Source organism: Protopterus annectens, chromosome 5.part0, assembly GCF_019279795.1.
Source record: "Protopterus annectens isolate FY-2018-M chromosome 5.part0, PAN1.0, whole genome shotgun sequence".
Classification (NCBI taxonomy): domain Eukaryota; kingdom Metazoa; phylum Chordata; order Ceratodontiformes; family Protopteridae; genus Protopterus; species Protopterus annectens.
Genome location: NC_056735.1, coordinates 117,509,647 through 117,530,529, shown reverse-complemented (window position 1 = coordinate 117,530,529; position 20,883 = coordinate 117,509,647).

Genomic DNA, 20,883 nt, shown 5'->3' with positions numbered 1-20,883 from the left:
ACAACTAATATTGCTATGTACATCTATTCTGTATAATACACTCATAATCAAAATAGCATTCTAACAATCTTGATAAAGGGAGCAAAGAAGAGAGAGAGAGAGAGAGAGAGAGAGAGAGAGAGAGAGGGAGGAAAAAAAAAGGGAATATCCATATGGTAGTTTAATAAAAATTTTAAAGAAAAAGTTCTTATTATATGTTTATGTTCATTTGAATTCAATAACATATATTATCTTAGGCTATTATGGTTCAGACATTACTTATATTAGGGTATTCCCACTTTCTGCCATAGTAATACAGTTAAAAGCTCTTAAAACTTTAAATTATTTGCACCAAAAGCTTCCTTCTCATATTTATTATTGCCAATTAAATAAAATATTTATTCTCATGCATAAGTTAAAAGAACATACTGCACAGCAATGTTGATTCGTAGTTATACATAAATCATTGTGATGAAAGCCATCTCTATTTTATATATCTGAACTGCAGCTTTAAAATATGTCACATGACAATTTCTTCTGAAATATAATCATAATGATACATGTACTTGTCTGTTAGTCAAGGCAAATGATTTATAACATTATATATGTTTAAATCATAAGCATTTATATACATTAAAGTGCTGCAGTCATGTAAGCTTTCAAAAACAAGTGTACATGTGTTTTACCTTCTATGCCTTCTAAAATATCTCATTAGTTTACTATGGCATATTAAGTCATTTAAAATCATTTTAACTTTTATATTTCATAAATTACATCTTAAATAAGTAAGTTATTATAAAGAAAAACTCACATTTAGGTGTCATAAAGTTCGTTTTTCATCACAAAGTCGCAATTACAGCAGTTCTAGTTCCTGAAACAGTTTACTTCTTGAATCTGCGATGTGTCAGTGTGAAAACAGGGGTCAAAGTTAAAAATGGCTGCTTTCAGCTTCTCTGCGTGTATTCTGAGTGTTGAAGCTTTTAAAATGACTCGAGGACACTATTCACGAGGAAACCCACATCCCAGATTGTCTCCTATAACATTCTGGCAGGAATTTTAGTAAAAGCAAGTGACTGACATTCATTTTGTAATACAAATGAATCTAAACAGTGCAAAACCTTCTCGAAGCATTTTACAAGTCATTACAGTCTCTATGACAGTGAAACCAAGCCTACAGTTGTTTAACATAAACACAACTTATTTTTATATGCTCCATTTCATTTTCTCATACAGATCTTATTACATACACATATCAGTGTTATCAGAAGCTATAATTTTATAGATAAGAAAGAGAGAGAGAGAGAAAAAAAAAAAAAAAAAAAGAAAGGGACCTACAAAGAGTATCTACAAAGATATATTACTTGCTGTTTGTTTTATTAAAGTAGAACATGAAACATATTACTTTCAACTACTTTAGTTCTAGTTAACTGCAATTATATCATGACATATTATTTGAAATCATGCATTAAGTAATTAAGTCATGGTATAATATTTAGCAACGGTATTTAAACAGCATAAATAATTTTAAAGAACTAATAAATTATTTTTCCCCTTATTTCATATTTTCCATCAAACCTCTCTCCCTGCCCTCCCCCACCCCTCACTGAATGTATAGTTTAAAGAGAATGCCATTATTTAAAACAAGAAGAGAAAGGAAATGTATCAAATTACTAACCTTAGGTCTCTTTGTCACAAAGAGAAACAAGTGGATTCATAACAGGTTATTTGTTCCTCAGACAGTTTGATTATTTATAAAACAAAATCAGTTCTTTGCACACAAAAAAAGTAACTTTGAATAAATCCTTAAGATATTTGTGGCTTTCTTGAAAATGTAGTAACTGTAATTAAAGAGTTCAAAGAAATATAGAACATGTCATTTGTTTTTTAGCCTTTTTTGCTTCTCTGAAGTCTTCCAAGAAGTTCCTGTTGCCATCCTCTTTAGCGAAGGGCTTGCCCATTACATATCTTCTATTTTATCTAATATTTTATTTTTTTTAATATACAGCAAAGCAGAGTCCAAGTCTTCAAAAATTCTAGGGCCATCTGGTAAAAAGATTTTCAGTTTGGAAGGAAATAAAAGATGAGTTTTGAACTGTGCTTTCTTAAGCTCTCTTATTAATGGCAAAAAAAACTTTTCTTTTTGTTATTACCAAGGAAGAATAGTCATTGTCAAAACGCACAGTTGCCTCATTAATTTTTATAGGAGCTTTAGCCCATGCAGATTTTAATACCATCTCCTTGTCATAAGATGATAAAAATCTTACAATAACTGATCTAGGATACTTTTTATTTGTATTAGAATTAGAAAGACCTATGGGCTCTTTCAATACCAAAAGAAAATGCTTCTGACAGATCTAAAGTTTTGGGAAGCCAAGTATTTAAAAAGGAAGTAATGTTGTTACCTTCTATATTTTCAGGCAGTCCAAAAATCCTTATATTATTGCGTCTGGATCTGTTTTCAAGGTCATCTAGTTTGGATTGAAGGTGTGCGTTCTGTTTCAATAAAAATTCAGTGTTAATTTCTTCTTCCTGAATTCTGTTGTCCATATCATTAAGAGTCTCTTCTATACCTGTAATCTGGGCTTTCTGATGTTGTAAGTCTTGATGTAACAAATCCATTTGTTTTGTAGTTTTTTCTATAAAGTTATCAATTTTAACATCCAGTCTGTCCATTTTAGTTGTTAGTTGCTGAATTGTTGATAGTAAAGACTGAAGCTCTTTCTTGACGCTGGAATCCTGACTGTTAGCCTTACTGGAACTCATTCTGAACAGAGGCGATGAAAGAGAAATTTCCAAGAAGATTTCTGACAGGAAAATTATTTAAATTTTCTTTCTTTTTTAGATATTATTCAAGATACTGGTATTCCAAACGTTTTTAGAAAGAAAATTATTACAGTAGTTGAATTTTAAAGTAATTATTTCCTGTTAGTGTAGTTATGTTGGTGGAGCTGAAGAAATCTGCTGCTATCCTGTGTTCATCCTTGGCCACCCCCCCCCCCCCTTGTAGTTTTTTGACTGTTGTTGTTGTTGGTTAAATCCATTTAAACCATCACAGTTATTCTGGTCAAAGTTACTATTATATTGTATTGTATACATAGACACGTAGATACATGTAACATATGCATAAACTTAGTAAAATTTTGAAATATATATATATATATATATATATATATATATATATACATATTTAACATACTTGAAATATATTACACAAATAAAACTTTTCGTATAAAGTAATACATTTCCTAGTTAGGTGAGCATTAAATAGGAACGTTGTTATTAGTTAATAGGTAAAAGTCATTAGATAAAAACCATACTATAACACTAGGGGGAGCTATTGACCCTTTAGAGAGTAGACACAACAACAATAGTTTGCTTTCTAATTTTAATATCTTTAATTAAAGACTTATTCGTATTTTTGCACTCCAGTATACTATTACCACCACTATTACTGAAGTGCAAAGGAAGAAAAGGTGGGTTAACTACATACTTTTCCATACTTTTCTATACATATTGAATGATTTTTTTATATATACCGATTAACTGTACAAGAACACTGCAATAAGAAAGTCCGTTGATTGATATGGCTATTGGTTAAAAAAAATCAAAGAAATGTGTAAAAATAGAAACTTAGAAAAGTATACTTTAACTATTATGTGTATTAACCTTTACACTGGTTGTCAACAGAAACTTGGTTTTATATACCTGGAAACCAATAAGTCTTGTTGGTGAAAAGTGGTTCACTACTTCTTCCTGATAGGACAGGAATGAAGAGGGGACTATTTAACGGCAACAGTAACACGAGTAATATGTCTGAAGAAGTTCGGGTATTACCCGAACGAAAAGCGCTTAACACTACGTGGATTTGTCTTTGGAACTTTATTAAAAAAGTCATTGTGCATTTAAACTGTTTTGGATTCCAGTATCATTTCATTTTTCAACTTGTTTGGCTAAAGGTGGCTAAAGGTGCACTTGCTCAGGGTACTGGTGTACTCGTTATCGCCGAACATATGGGTTGATGTTTAAGCTGGTTAGTTTGTTTATGATTCCAGAGTGAGGTATTATATCAAAGGCTTTAGCGAGGTCCAGATATGCAGTGTGGACTGCCTTACCCTCATCTATTGCTTTGGTGACTGTTTCAAAAAAGTCAACAATGTTTAGGAGGCAGGATCTGCCTTTAACAAAACCAAACTGGGTAGGGTTCAGTGTCTGGAGGTTCCCAATGTCTTTGTTTATGAGACCCATAATGATACGCTCCATAGCCTTGCAAATTAGGCTAGTCAGACTTATGGGGCGATAGTTACCAGGATCTGTTGTGGGGTCACCCTTGTGGAGAAGGATCACTGTTGCTGTATGCCATTCCTTGGGTACATAACCTATTTTAAGGCTGAGTTGGAATAGTGAATTTAAGTGGGGGTTTAGTTCTTCCTGGAGCTCATGGAGGACACAGCCCGGTATTCCATCCGGTACCATAGATGCTGTGTTTTGATGGCTTTGTCCTGATTTTGTGCACTAAGAGGTTGACAGGTATAGCTGTGTGTCCAAGGACACAATTGTACCATAATGTTGCCTTATGACACTTTCACAATGCAAGGGATGTGTGACAGTATGTGTCATACAACCCCTGCATTTATTTCAGTCCTAATTCCTGGTTCAGTGTCTGCTGACACTGTTTTACTGTTGTCAGTTGCTTTCAGTGTCTGCAGATACTGAAAGCATTTAAAAAGTATCATATGCCACTTTGAGAGTACAGGGGGAGTGTTGGATCTGTGAACACTATTGCAACATGCACCCTGCACTCATTCAGTGTTCATGTCTGCAGATTCGTCTCAGTAGGGTGCCTTCATTAATATGAAAGGCACGGTGCTGAGAAGGCTATGCAGACATGAACACCATTGACTCCATGTAGGAATAACACTATTCCTACACAGACTTTATTGAATCCTGAAGATAGTGTTCTGAAAACCTGGATGGACTTGTGGAAAGAGGGTTTATAAGGGTTTGTCCATGAGAGTGTAGACCACAAAAACCTTTTTAAATGTAAAATAATAGACATGAAGCCCAAGTGCTTAAACCAAAACTAAGAGGCTTAGAATAACAGATAAATTTAATCCGGCTACTAACAAGCAGTAATACATGCAGCAGAATCAACAGAATTAAAGCAAAGCACATGAACACTTAAGAGCAAGCAGCAAAATCAAAATAAGGTAATAAAGTAGGAGGAACACAATAACAGTAAAAGCAGCTGAGCAAAGTGTATTTTTAGTGAAGAGAGAGGAAATAGAAGATAATTCAAGATTGAGAAAGTAAGGGGGTTACCATTCCCAACTGCTCTTTCTGTACACAGTAGAATGAGTTGATGAGATGGAACTGGGAGGAGTGTCTAAAATCAAAGAAGTAAGGGGGTAGTCCTTCCCAAATGATCTCACTGTACTAAATAGAGTGAGCACATGAGATGGGACTGGGAGGAGTGTCCAAAATCAAAGTTAAAGCAGGAGTGGCAATTCCAATGCACCAGGTTTAAGAATACAACAACACTTTGGTAGGTGGGAAGGGAAAAACAAAATTCAGACAGAGAAACAGAAATATACAATCAAGCAAATAAATAAATGCAGTTCAGTTTTGTTAACTATCACTGAACCAGATCAAATGCAAAAAAGTATACTTATATCAGCTTTATGTATCCATATGGCTATAGAATCAATCACAGCCAGGCCACAAGGAGGTAGTTCTGATAATGAACACAGTCTCAAAGAAATATAACTCTTTATGCCTATAATATAAAAGAAAAGCTAGGCCCCCCAGGCAATCAGATAAACACAAAAAGTTGTTAGACCAGTAGCTCACACCTTGGATGGGGTGGCTTCACAGAATGTAAAGCAACTCCCACTGTGTAACCAGCTAAACAAAGTGCAGACAGAGACCAGCAATATACAATCAAGCAAATAAATAAATGGAGTACAGTTTTAAGTCTCACTGAAACAGATCAAGTTCAAAAATGTATACTTATATCAGCTTTGTGTATCCACATGGCTATAGAATCAATCACAGCCAGGCTACAAGAAGGCAGTTTTGATAATGAACACAGTTGCACAGAAATATGACTCTTTATACCAGCAGTATTAAAGAAAAGCTAGCCCCTCAGGAAATCAGATAAACACAAAAAGTTGTTAGACCAGTAGCTGACACCTTGAATGTGGTGGCTTCACAGAATGTAAAGCAACCGCCACTGTGAAACCAGCTGAACAAAATGCAGACAGAGACGAGCAATATACAAATAAGCAAATAAATAAATGCAGTACAGTTTTGTAAGCTATCACAGAAACAGATCAAGTGCAAAAAATATAATTATATCAGCGTTGTGTATCCAGATGGCCATAGAATCAAACACAACCAGACTTACAAGGATGTAGTTCTGATAATGAACAGTCTCACAAAAATGTAACTCTTTACAACCCGTAGTCTAAAAGAAAAGCTAGACCATCAGGCAATCAAATAATCATAAAAATGTGTTAGATGAGTAGCTCACACCTTGGATGGGATGGCTTCACAGAATGCAAAGCAACCCCCACTGTGAACCAGCTGAACAAAATGCAGAGACCAGCAATATACAATCAAGCAAATAAATAGATGCAGTTGAGTTTTGTTAACTATCTCTGAAACAGATCAAATGCAAAAAAAAGGATATTTATATCAGCTTTGTGTATCCATATGGTTATAGAATCAATCACAGCCAGGCTACAAGGAGGCAGTTCTGAAAATGAACAGTCTCCCAGAAATGTAACTATACCCATAGTATAAACTCATGCAATCAGATAAACACAAAAAGTAAAGGCTGAGAGGTATGTCACCCAACTATATCTATCAATCTATGTAACTATCTATCTGTCCGTCTATCTAATCTATCTGACTGTCTTACTCTATATATAGATGTGTAGTTATCTGTATATATATATATATATATATATATATATATATATATATATATATATATATGTATATATAAATGGCTCCCTATCAAATCGCCGAAGTTTCATAACTCCAAAGATCATATGGCAGAGATCATATGTCCAAAGTTTTGAAACTCCGAAAACTCTTTATTGGGATCGCTGTATAGCACAGAACCCAGGATTTGCTGTTTTCCTCACTGCAGTGTGATCTGTGAGTTGGTATATTTAAGTAGCAGGGGTTGTGGGGGGTGCAGGGGTGGCTTGCCCCCCTGCAAAAACATACAAGTATGTTGTTTTGTTTTATTTTCTTATTTTTTCTGGAATTTCAAAACTTGGGATATATGATCTCGGCAATATGATCTTCTGAGTTTTGAAATATTGGTGATCTGATAGGGATCCATATAAAGGTTGATCTACTTTTATCTACTCATTGGGGGTAGCACTACCTAAGTAAACTCAATGATTAAATTAAATTTGAAAAATAATAATGCCAAATATGGATCAATCCTGTTCTACACTGCAGGATTACAATTATAAATATATAATATGTTTGGCAAACTGACAACTCTGTCCCTCTTCTCCATCTGTTTAATGCTAGCAATGTGTATTATAAACATGTTTCAGACTTTTTATTGAGGGAAACACCCTCCCATGGGATGTCTGCCCCACACTTCTAATCTGTATATACTATATATATATATATATATATATATATATATATATATATATAGAGAGAGAGAGAGACATACACACTACCTCAAAGTTTGCCCTATCTTGAATGAAAAGAGAAATATATTTTCCACTTCCTCTGACTTGACGTGACCTCAGAGGTAGTATATTTAAAAATGGAGTTTGTGGCAATGTTAGCTGATTTTTGTGGATGTAAGAGGGTACAGCCTTTTTATAATAATATATAGTATGGTAAATTCCAACAGATAGTGAATACCAAGCCACTTACCCATTAAAACATACATAAAAACTTTATTTCAGTGCCATCACTTGAGTGCTTTCATCCCGATACCATCAAGAACTTCATCAGAATTAAACAAACTTTTCAAACTTGTTGTTATTTATAATGCAGCTTTAATTAATGAAACAAATAACCTCCAAAATTAAATCATTAACAGGCATACTTAGATTTAAAGAAACACGACAGATTAAAAACATCATAACGTCATATACAATAAATAAGCACTGGGTATGAAATATTAAAAAATAATCTTTAAATCACCTCAAACGTACAATTAATCAGACCTCAGTTTTAAAACTGGTATAATTGAAATAATTTCATTTAACCCTGGTTCTCTTTTAGCTTCCAAAGACAATTGCCAAAATATTTATCTGTATTCTAATGTATTTTCCCATTGTCACCCCCAGATTTTTTTGAATTTATTCAAGAGCAGAGAAAGCAAATTGTCCATTTTGACTTGTACTAATATGTTTTGTTAAGGCATTTGTATCATTATTTTTAGTAACATCATTCATATGTTCATATATATATATATATATATATATATTTTTTTTCAAAGTTCTTTTGGTTTCACCAGTGTAAAAAGATCCACATTTATCACAGATTGCAATATATACCACTCCAATACTGTTACAATTATATTACTGTTTCACTCGTATATGCTTATAATTCTTCTATTACTAATATATGCACACTGATTGCATGCACCACATTTAAACATTCTAGTTTTTGATATTTGTTTGTTACTGTAGTTGAATCCATCCATTTTCTTCTCATACAAGTTTTAAAAACATTTCCCTTTTTTATAAATTAATTTGGGGTGTCTGTAAATACTTTTAAGATCATAGGTAGTTGTTTAAACATATTTTCAATATATCTGGCCTCTTGATTATATTCTAAGCAAAATGCTTTTGTAAAGGAATCATTCCTCTTGTGTTCCATTGGTGGAAAAGTTACAACCCCTTGTGAAATTTCCTTAATAGTAGGGAAAATATTTAATTCCACTTCCATACGATACTTCAGTCTTAATCTCTTCCAATAGAGAATCTGGATATCCTCCCTCGAAAAACATGTTTTGATATTGCATTCATCAATAAACTCATTAATATGAGAGGTCATACTTACTGACCTTGCAAACTGCCCCTTCATGATATTCCTTTTTTGAGAAAAAGGGTGTACACTACTATAATGTAAATATAAGTTACAATAAATAGGTTTATGATATATTCTAGAAGTGTATTTCTTAAACTCAGCATTTTTACAAATTGAAATATCCAGATAATATAACTTACTTTTATGAATTTCATGAGTAAATCTAAACAATGTGGTGGTATCTTGCAAATGTTCAATACATTCTACTAATTCATATGTTCAAAGATTAGTACTAGGCTAACTGCCCTTGTGGACCATTTTAAGCCTAGCCAGGTACCCCATGTGAGACTCAAACCCTGTACCTTGTGTCTTCTATAAGGTAAATGCCTTAACTATTATGATAACCTCCCTACCCAAAGGTAAACTCCTTGAAGCCAGAACCAGTGATCTATGGATGACTTTGGAAATCACTACAGTCCTCCGCTCTAGCAACTCAGCTATTGAAGAGAATGGATATAATCACCAGTCCATATAATACAAATATCATCGAAACAACTGGTATACAGGTGGCATCATTTAAAATATGGAGAATTTAAAACAAAATGCAAATCCAGTAGCTATAAAGTTAATGACAGGACCAAGTAACAAAATAAAAATAACGTTGGAAGCTGCAATCACACAGTTACATAAATCTTTTAAAAGAGAATTTATTGAGGGCTTTTGTCCTATAGCAGTACTTCATCAAAATAAAAATGCACTTCCATACTGAGGTTTTAAATATAGACTTTTCCAAATCAAAATCTATTAAGTCACCTAATCACCTAATTTTATTCAATAAAACTGTAAAAAAATACCTGTTGTCATGAATCATAAAAATAATATATTCACAAACTATAAAATATAAATCTATTGTATATAAACTAATACAATTTTAGCAAATACATATTGAACCCCCATCTAAATGTTATAATTTCATGGCATTGCGTTTTAGCAAAGGCTGGCTAGACACAAATTCATTTAAACCTGGTGCATTGTTGGCATTTAACCTAAGCTGCCACAAAATTTCTTGATGTTCAAGCCTAGTTTGCCAATCCCCTTGTCAAGGGTAAGTGTCATTTTTTCTAATAACCCAAATAAAAATCGGTCAAAATTAATGCAACATAGTGAATGCTCATATAACACATTATTATCATTTTTTTTCAATGTCATATAAATGCTCATAAATTCTTTTACATAACTTTCTGTTTTGCCCACACACAATGCTGGGCAATTCAAGCATTTTGCTAAATACACCATTCTTTTGGTTTGACAGTTACCTCTTGAAAAGTGTACCTTGGTTCTGACTGCATTATTTAAAGTTAAGGTATCCACCACTAAAATAAATGCACATTTTTAGCAAAAAACACACTTTAATGTACTATCTATCTGACTGTTCAAACGTTGTGTGGAATTTGCTTCCATTTCAAAAATATTTTTGAAATCACATGCTGTTTTGTACCATAGTATCATAGAATCATAAGAAGTTACTAGGCTATTGGCCCTGAGGTCCTTACAAGCCTAGCCAAGAATTTAACACGTTCTGAGAAGTCAGCACCCAATAACCCTTTCCAGCAGGGACACAGGTAGAATCCCAGGGGAGTATTTCCTGTTCCCCATCCAGTTATCCAGGTTGCACTCAAAAATGATTAATGAGGTACTCTGCTTGATGTAGAGAGGGAGTCTTTTCCACAGAAGGGGGAGTCTCTGGGACATAAATCTTTCCCACCAACAAGTTCTATTGATGTCACAGAACAGGTTGAGACCATGTGTGCAGGTTACACGAGTAGAGTTTGATTTCCAGATATGCAACAGTCCCATCAAGGTGGGGTCTGAGATTGCTTTGTATGCCAGAAGAGGTCACCTCTAGGAGTGTATATGAGTCTGAGTAGATGGACAGGGCCTTTAGCCTATCTGTGTAGGGTAGATGTTTGAGGCCCTGGATTTCCCTGGTGAGAAACCTATGTGATCTCTCCAGCTGCTGCATGTGCTTTGTGAGGTACATGCCAAAAGGGGCATTGTACTCAATAATGGGTCTTATAAGGGAAGAATACAGGGATATTATGACCTCCTTGTCCCTAGATGAGATACCCTTACTAATGAGGTGAGCCATGTAGAAATTTCCATACAATGGAGGCAACATGATGGTCAAAAGTCAGGTTGGTATCAACCTGGATACTGAAGCCCATCATGACTGATTGCGGGCTTAGGATGTTGTTATTAATGTGATAATTCATGAGGACATCACTCTTCCCAAAAGAGATGATGATGCATTTTTTTGGCATTCAGTTTGAGGCCATATTTTTGGCACCTGTCATTTGTTTGCGTGAGACCCTATTGCAGAATGTCCACATCACTAGGGGAATTGATGACAGCACCTAGCTTGCAGTCATCTGCAAACCTGGACAGCCATAGCTCAATGGTTTTAGCCTGCACCTTAGAAAAGTATATCCCAAACAACAAAGGCCCCAAGAAGGATCCCTGAGGTACACCACTCATCACGGGTTCTTGCAGCTCGCCAGTTTGCTACCTATCTGGTAACACAGAGACTGATGCCTAGTTGAGAGAGTTTATCTATTATACCCAAGTTAGAAACAAAGGTTTTGGCCAGGTCAAGGTAGGCAGTGTGCACTGTCTTCCCCTCATCCATGGCTTTAGTGACTGTCTCAAAGAAGTTGACTAAATTTAACAGGCATGACCTCCCCATGACAAAACCAAACTGTGTGGGATCGACTGTTTGGGGGTTGCCAATGTCCTTGTTAATGAGTTCCATGATAATCTGCTCCATGGCCTTGCAGATCAGGCTAGCTGGGCTAATGGGTCTATAATTTCCTGGATCAGTGGATGCTCCACCTTTGTGCAAAGGGATGACAGTGGCTGTCCTCCACTCAGCTGGGATGAAGCCAGTACTCAGGCTTTGGTTGAATAGGGTGCCTAACGCTGCTGCAACTTCCTGACTGAGTTCATGTAAGATGCAGCCTGGGAGGTTAGCAGGTCCCATGGAGGCTGTACTTTTTTCCTTTGAGAGGGCAGTGATGACTTGCTCCCTAGAGATAAGGGGAGGGGTGTAGGTGCTGGGGATGTCTTGATTTACTGATCGTGGGACAGAAGGGTGATGTTTTCACTGAACCTGTCTGCCAGCAGGTTGGCTATATCTCTGGCGTTTGTGTACGTGGAGTCCTTGACCACCAGTTTTGATCAGATCTGAGTGTCCTTTTTAGATTGCTGACATATGTGTAGAAGGTCTTATGATTGCCTTTAGTAGATGTGGCCAGTTTGGACTCGAAGTTTGCTTTGGAAGATTTCACTAATGCTCTTATTTGCTTGCTCAAGCTAAGGAGAGATTGCTTCCAGTTAGGCACCTGCTCTTTCTTGGTCCTGAGATGCAATTTTCTCCTTTTATAATAGAGTTTATTTATTGTAGATGTCCACCAGACAGGTTTACTCTTCCTTGAGGAGGATGATTTTGTCCTGTCGGGTATTCCTGATTCCATGCAGCTATATAAATGCTCATAGAGTACTTTGATGTAGGTTTGGACATATGTGCCACTTCCTATGGAGGGGGCTGTGAAGCTGTTTATACCTTTCCTCAGGAGGTGTAATCGGCTTTGCAAACGTTTTTTTGTTTGACCCTAGCTAGGGGGGGGGGGGTGGATGGTGACTTCGAAAGTGACCTAGCTGTGTTTGGATCTAACCAGGGAGGATGATACTGTAGGGATGCTGCAGTGGTTATTCATGCTGGTTAATAACAAGTCCAAAATATTTTCACCTCTCCTGGGTGTGTTGAACAGCTAGTCCAAGGCATTTGTATTGAGGAAATCAAGGAATCTATGGGCATTTGTGTTTTGGCATGAGTAGTTCTTCCAATCTATTGTTGGATAGTAAAACCCAGGATCAGGGTAAAGGGTTGAATTTTGACAGATTCAAAGAAGTCCTGATAGGTGGAGTGGGCTTCCTGAGTCAAAGTTGGCAGCTTGTAGCTAGCTATGATTTGAATATGGGTCTTTTCAATGCTTAACTACACCTGGAGTGTCTCCTGCATCATACTGTTTAACCAGCCAGGAGGTGTGTATGTCTTTTATATGTATTGCAGCTCCACCTCCTTTTGCTTTGTTGCTGTTGGTTTGGGGTCTGAATGCATAATAGGATAAGTAATGTGGTATGGCTGGGGTGCTCCCCATAGCTTTCAACCATGTTTCTGTGCCTGCACAAATGTCAGCATCTTCCAGGGTTAAGAATGCTTGCAATGAGTGCAGTTTCATGTTTAGACTCCAAGCATTTAGCAGTATGGCCTTTAATTTGTGTTTTGATGAAATGTTTATATTGGTAGTTTTGACCTCGTGGCATTGCCTAAAAAGGCACTATAGGGGAGGAAACAGCATTTGCCAGAAGCCTGAAGCCCAAGGGAGACAGATGCAGGCCATCTCTGGCAAAGCATCGTGGTTTGTCAATTATATCTTCCTAGGCTGCCAGGTACTAGATCTCCTTGGAATGACACCAGAAACTAAGCAGATTGTTTAAGTCAATCATTTTCTGTTTGTGTTGAGGCATCATTTTGTATGATGGCAGGATACTACTTAAGGCTAGGAACATACCTGCTTGGGACACATATTCAGAGACCTCGATCATGTCTCTCTTCATATAGTCCAGGGAGGTATATCTCGAGTCATTCATGCCAACGTGGACTCTGACAGAGGCATAACAGTACCTGTTGCTGAGAGACTTGAGTGCATTGATGATAGGGCAGATTCTGGCACCTGACAAACAACTAACTGTAACTTTCTCCTTATCCAGCCTTCTGAGGGGCACATCTGTGTGCCTCGCAATGGAATCTCCTATGACTAAAATGTTGGGTTTATGTTTAGGCATTAGTGGCTGTGAGGCACATGTGTGTGGAGTATGTGTGGTGTGTGGTGTGGTGGGCAGTGAAGTTTGCGTGTGTTTTTGCCTCAGGGGTCTTTTTTGTTTTGGTATGTTTTTGTTGAGGACCTCCACATGTGTGTGTGTGGGTGCGTGTGTGTGTGTGTGTGTGTGTGTGTGTGTGTGTGTGTGTGTGTGTGTGTGTGTGTGTGTGTTGTGTAGGTGTGGGTTGTGTTTGATGTGTGGTGCTTGTTGTTGACAACCTTCTCTGTGCCAGATATACTGGCTTGTAAGAAAGAGAGCATAAACTCCATTTTCTTAATGTAATTACATCTCTCACAAATTGTGTTCCTAGGTGGTAGGTGGTAGTAGTAGAGGGTTGTCTGTGTACATGAGGCAGTTGCTACACTATCTCAGGATGCCCATATCAGCCAGACTGGCAAGAGACAGTATAGGAAATTGCCCATCCATATTTGTCAATATCTGAGGGTGAGAGGCCAGAGAGAGCTAAGAGGGCAAAGGGCAGAAGGTCTAAGATTAGTGCAACTAGCTGATTACACAAGTGCTACTAAGGGAAAATTTGTAGCTGGAATACCTCACAAAGGGTTAAAAACAGTGCAGCTGTGTTGTGTGATGTGGAAACAAGCCCAAACCAGCTCAAACAAGTGGTTTAAATTCCACAAAAAATAGAAGATTCTAGTAAGAGAAATCTAGCCAATCCTCCTAGTCCCTGCTTTCTTTACCAATCAGCTTGTGCCAGCCAAAGTCCAGGCAGCCCTGCTACTTTCACTAGCAGAGGAGACAGGTCTTTACCAACACAATATGGCTGCCAGAACACAGAAGGCAAGCACAAGATGGCTGCCAGAACACAGAAGGCAAGCACAAGATGGCTGCCAGAACACAGAAGGCAAGCACAAGATGGCTTTAAGAAACACAGAAGGCAAAAAACAGCCCTGGATGCAGCAAACATGTATCTAGAATATGCTACTCAAATAAGAGTTAAGAACACAGTAAAACTCACAGAAAAGCACAGATTAACCACTTGCAGACAGAAACAGAACTCACAGTATGAAAAAATACAGTTAAACCGTAATGAAATGCAGTAAAATGCAGTTAAACAATAATGAACTGCAGTAAATAGCAATGAAATACAGTTAATCAGTAATGAAATGAGTTAATCAGTAAATTGCTATGAACAGTGCAAATGTGATAAATTACAACAGTAAAAAACAGCTCAAATAAAGCAATTCAGTAGAATACTGTTTAGTACTAAGCTAACTACCCTTGTGAGCCATTTTAAGCCTAACCAATTATCCCTTGTGAGACTCAAACCTTGCATCTTGTGTTTACAAGGCAAATACCTTAGCCATTAGGCTACATAAGGCTACTGAGAAACAGTAACACATGCGGCCAACTAAATGCAGTTGAATACCTAGGCACAAGCAGTAAAATGAAGTAGGAGGAGGCACTTTTTTAAGTAGGAAGTAAGGAGAAAGAAGATAATTCAAGGTTAAGAAGCTAAAGGGGTGGACCTTCACAGTTGATCTCACTGTACTCAGTAGAATGAGCTGATGCAATGGGAATGGGAGGAGTATCCAATATCAGATGTATAGTAGAGAAGGGCAACTCAAAAGCCACCAAGTTTTAAAACCACAGCAACAGGTGGATGGGGATACAAGATCAAAACAGAGGTAACGACTGAATTCACTAAGCCAAAAAAAAAAAAAAATACAATTGCACAGTTTAAATAGCTATGCAGAAAATATTTTTAGTTAATCAGAAGTGCATAAAACACCAATCTATCAATTGAAAGTAAAACTAATCTTTTATGTTCTATTAATTTAACATTTAATTTAAAAGTATGGAAAATATTTACTTGGAAATATATCCACAGGGCATTTATTACACCTGATAAACTAGCCACATTTAATTCACTTGATAAATCCATTTGCTGGAGATGTTCCTTAAACTGTAAAGCTGATTGGTTTCATATATTTTTTGATTGTATTAATATAAAAAAATTCTGGGAAGAAATTACTATTTTTCTCCAAGCTATTTTCACAGATACCTTTATTTTAACCAAATCTTTAGTCCTGTTAAATGTGAATGATACTATTGGAATGAATAAAAAAGATCTATACCTACTTTGGTCCATACTAGCTGTGGCAAGGAAATGTATAACTAGAAAGTGGAAGTCTTCACAAGAACCTACTCTGGAAGAATTCTTGAGATTGATGGAAGAAACAGCGACATTAGAAGTTAACTTGAAGGAATCGAGAATTTCTCCTAAAACATGGATAAACAATCTTTGGAAAAAAAGTTTGCTCTTATTGAGACATTAAAACTGAACTCTTAACTATTTAATGTGTAACTTTATGTTATTAATTGAATATTATAATTTTTTACTACTTTGTTACTAATTTTTACTACTATGTTACTAAAATTTAATACATTGTTTTCTAGTCCTGAGGAGCTGCTCTCCCCGGGTCTCTGCTGAAAATGAGGCAAAAGCTCAGCCAGACTAACCAGGTTAACAAATGTAAAATAAATAAATAATGTGTTACTAATTTCATATTATTATTATTTTTTCCCTCTTTCTGTTCTGGTCAATTGTACATAGTGTATATAAAGGCTTGCAATATTTGTCTCATTGATGATTGTATTGTTAAACATTATAATATTTGGAAAATAAAAAAATGATTTGAGTAAATAAAAAGAAATGCAGAAAACAGTTGAAAATAAACACTTATCTTTTGTAGTCTCACAGCAGTACTTGTAAAACAGCAGAGCAAGTTCAGAAGGCCTAACTCACTGCAGGCTTGAGCAAAGAAGCACAAACTGGATTAAACACTGGCTATTTAAGGCAGAGAAACAGGAACCAACCAAATTATCCATTCAAAAACAAAGCCCTGTAGCAGTAACTCCAATCAGATCAGACCAAATTGAAACCCTCTCCCAAGAAAGAAACAGCTCGGCCTTTCTAGACAAAAGATTAATTGTACTGCAAACTCTAAAGGTCATAAACAATATTAGATTCAGCTCTATGCTAGTATTTTACAACTGCAGCAACAAGTAAAATGAACAGAACAGAGAAACAAAAATGAGAGAAAGATCATAACAGAGGTAAGGATTGAATTAACTAAGCCTAAAAAACAGTTGCACCATTTAAACAGATATGCAAATATTGTTTTAGTTAATCAGAAGTACACAAATTTAAAATAAACATTTATCTTTTATAGTCTCACACCAGTTTTTATAAATCAGCGGAGCAAGGGCAGAAGGCCTAACTCATTGCAGCTTTGAGCAAACAAGTGGTTCCCTCCCAACGAGACTATAGATCACAGGATCCACCTTAAGTATATTCCAATATGAATAGCGGTTCCCTACCAAACAGATTATAGATCACAGGGGCAACCTTAAGTATATTCTAATTGTTCCCCACAACATGTTTGATGTCACTGGTACAACAATTTTATTCTATGACCATAGAATGTTCACATTTTTTCTGTGGGAGAGCAATTCTTAAAGACCTCCTTCATGTCATTTTTGGGTAGTCCCCTCACCTAATAATGGTTTGCATTTACCACCTCATTCCAATAATACCTATTCCACTATATTGCAGACTAGATCTACAGGATAACACCTGGAAACAAACATAATGGAAACAAATTCCAGTTCCTTAATACAATTGTCTTTACTGGAAGTCATAGGTTCATAGGTCCATTGGTGGTTACTAGGCTAACAACCACAAGGGTCTTTTTCAGCCTAGCCATGCATCCCAAATCTTTGACAAGTTCTGGTACCCTTGATAAGTGTAAGCAAGGACTTGGGAGATGAAACAATTACAAGTAGGTGCCTGGGCTCAAAAACAGTAAGTAGTGGGTATAATTGTGGGTTAAAATACTTTTCTTTTTGAATGAAAATGATAAAATATACCGGATAGTGCCAATGGAATCCTCAGCCAAATAAGAGAGCAGTATGATGTATAAAAACGCTGACGGATTCGGTAACCAGGAAACAAGAACCACTTCAAGATGTCATGCACGAAACTCTTTTATTCAGTAAAATAACGAAACAGATAAGCGCTTTCACGCACCGATAGTGTGCTTCCTCAGATCTTCACATTTAAACAATGAACGTGGAGAGTATATATACCCAGCAAAAATTCAATTAAACAACCAATTAAATAATCAACTCATTAGTTCAATTGATACAAAGTGATAAAAGGAGAACACTGTGTATGTAGGGAGGCATTCCAGGCTAGCTCAAGTAAACTTTTTTGCTCTGTTATATTTTTGCTCACATCATGAAGATGCACCCATAGCTAGATTATATTATATTTTATCCAAATGTTTCCATTCAACTAAGAGCATTCAATGAAAATAAGTATATATATACATAAATAAATATGTGAGATAAAATATATGTAAGTAAGAATATATATGATATATGTAAACACATAAAATGCAAAAGGATATAAAAATCACAACTCTTAAGTAGGCTCATATATATGAATATTACATACTGCACAATATTATTCTAATTTGAGATTATCCTATTTCATAGATGTACTATTCAATTTGGCCATTCTTGGTGACCATGTATCCATATGTTTATATAAATTTCATAATAAAAATAATAAAAATGTTTGTTCATATATATAACTAATATTGTGCATTTATATGTTAGGTAAGATTTTCAAATATATGGAAACAAACAAGTAAATAAATAAATACTATATCGATTATATAATGCCCATATCCATCTATGTAGCATTATCAGGTAAACATATATGCAAATGAACATAATATAAATATAAATATAAATATATAAATATAAATACATATGTATAAATATATAAATATATAAATATAGCAACATATAAATATGTAAATAATTAACTATACAGAATATACTATTAAAATCATTAAAAACAATCATTAAAATCATGTAAGAAATATATGGAAAATAATGCACAGTAAAATCTATCAAATGTTGCTTGTATTAAGTTAATAAAACAAAATTGAGAAAATATATATAACTAATTCATGTATATATAGTATGTGTCCATAAGGTATCTAAAACATAGCGACATCGATGTTGTGCATATATCAACTTTAAAATGCATTACTTATATATTCTATTGTCTAACACTGGTTTAGTGGAAATAGTCTGGTTCAAACCTGGGTGTAAGTGAGCACCCAACTTTAAAATCCATGATAATTCAACATTCGCTAAAACATTCATGTTATTGCCCCATCTCTTGTTTAAACATACTAATTGAAGTACTCTGAACTTGAAACTATGCTCTCTATATTCAATCACATGTTTAGCTAAAGCATTCTTGTCATTCTTTTTCTTCATATCATAAACATGATTATATATTCTTTGCTTGAATTTTCTCTTAGTTAAGCCAACATAGAATGCTTCACATTTTGTGCATGTCGCTAAATAGACCAAGTTCATAGAGTTACAACTTGCATAAGTTAGTCTATTTAGCGACATGCACAAAATGTGAAGCATTCTATGTTGGCTTAACTAAGAGAAAATTCAAGCAAAGAATATATAATCATGTTTATGATATGAAGAAAAAGAATGATAAGAATGCTTTAGCTAAACATGTGATTGAATTTAGAGAGCATAGTTTCAAGTTCAGAGTACTTCAATTAGTATGTTTAAACAAGAGATGGGGCAATAACATGAATGTTTTAGCGAATGTTGAATTATCATGGATTTTAAAGTTGGGTGCTCACTTACACCCAGGTTTGAACCAGACTATTTCCATTAAACCAGTGTTAGACAATAGAATATATAAGTAATGCATTTTAAAGTTGATATATGCACAACATCGATGTCGCTATGTTTTAGATACCTTATGGACACATACTATATATATACATGAATTAGTTATATATATTTTCTCAATTTTGTTTTATTAACTTAATACAAGCAACATTTGATAGATTTTACTGTGCATTATTTTCCATATATTTCTTACATGATTTTAATGATTGTTTTTAATGATTTTAATAGTATATTCTGTATAGTTAATTATTTACATATTTATATGTTGCTATATTTATATATTTTTATATTTATACATATGTATTTATATTTATATATTTATATTTATATTTATATTATGTTCATTTGCATATATGTTTACCTGATAATGCTACATAGATGGATATGGGCGTTATATAATCGATATAGTATTTATTTATTTACTTGTTCGTTTCCATATATTTGAAAATCTTACCTAACATATAAATGCACAATATTAGTTATATATATGAACAAACATTTTTATTATTTTTATTATGAAATTTATATAAACATATGGATACATGGTCACCAAGAATGGCCAAATTGAATAGTACATCTATGAAATAGGATAATCTCAAATTAGAATAATATTGTGCAGTATGTAATATTCATATATATGAGCCTACTTAAGAGTTGTGATTTTTATATCCTTTTGCATTTTATGTGTTTACATATATCATATATATTCTTACTTACATATATTTTATCTCACATATTTATTTATGTATATATATACTTATTTTCATTGAATGCTCTTAGTTGAATGGAAACATTTGGATAAAATATAATATAATCTAGCTATGGCTGCATCTTCATGATGTGAGCAAAAATATAACAGAGCAAAAAAGTTTACTTGAGCTAGCCTGGAATGCCTCCCTACATACACAGTGTTCTCCTTTTATCACTTTGTATCAATTGAACTAATGAGTTGATTATTTAACTGGTTGTTTAATTGAATTTTTGCTGGGTATATATACTCTCCACGTTCATTGTTTAAATGTGAAGATCTGAGGAAGCACACTATCGGTGCGTGAAAGCGCTTATCTGTTTCGTTATTTTACTGAATAAAAGAGTTTCGTGCATGACATCTTGAAGTGGTTCTTGTTTCCTGGTTGCCGAATCGGTCAGCGTTTTTATACATCATACTTTTCTTTCTGACATAAAATTTAT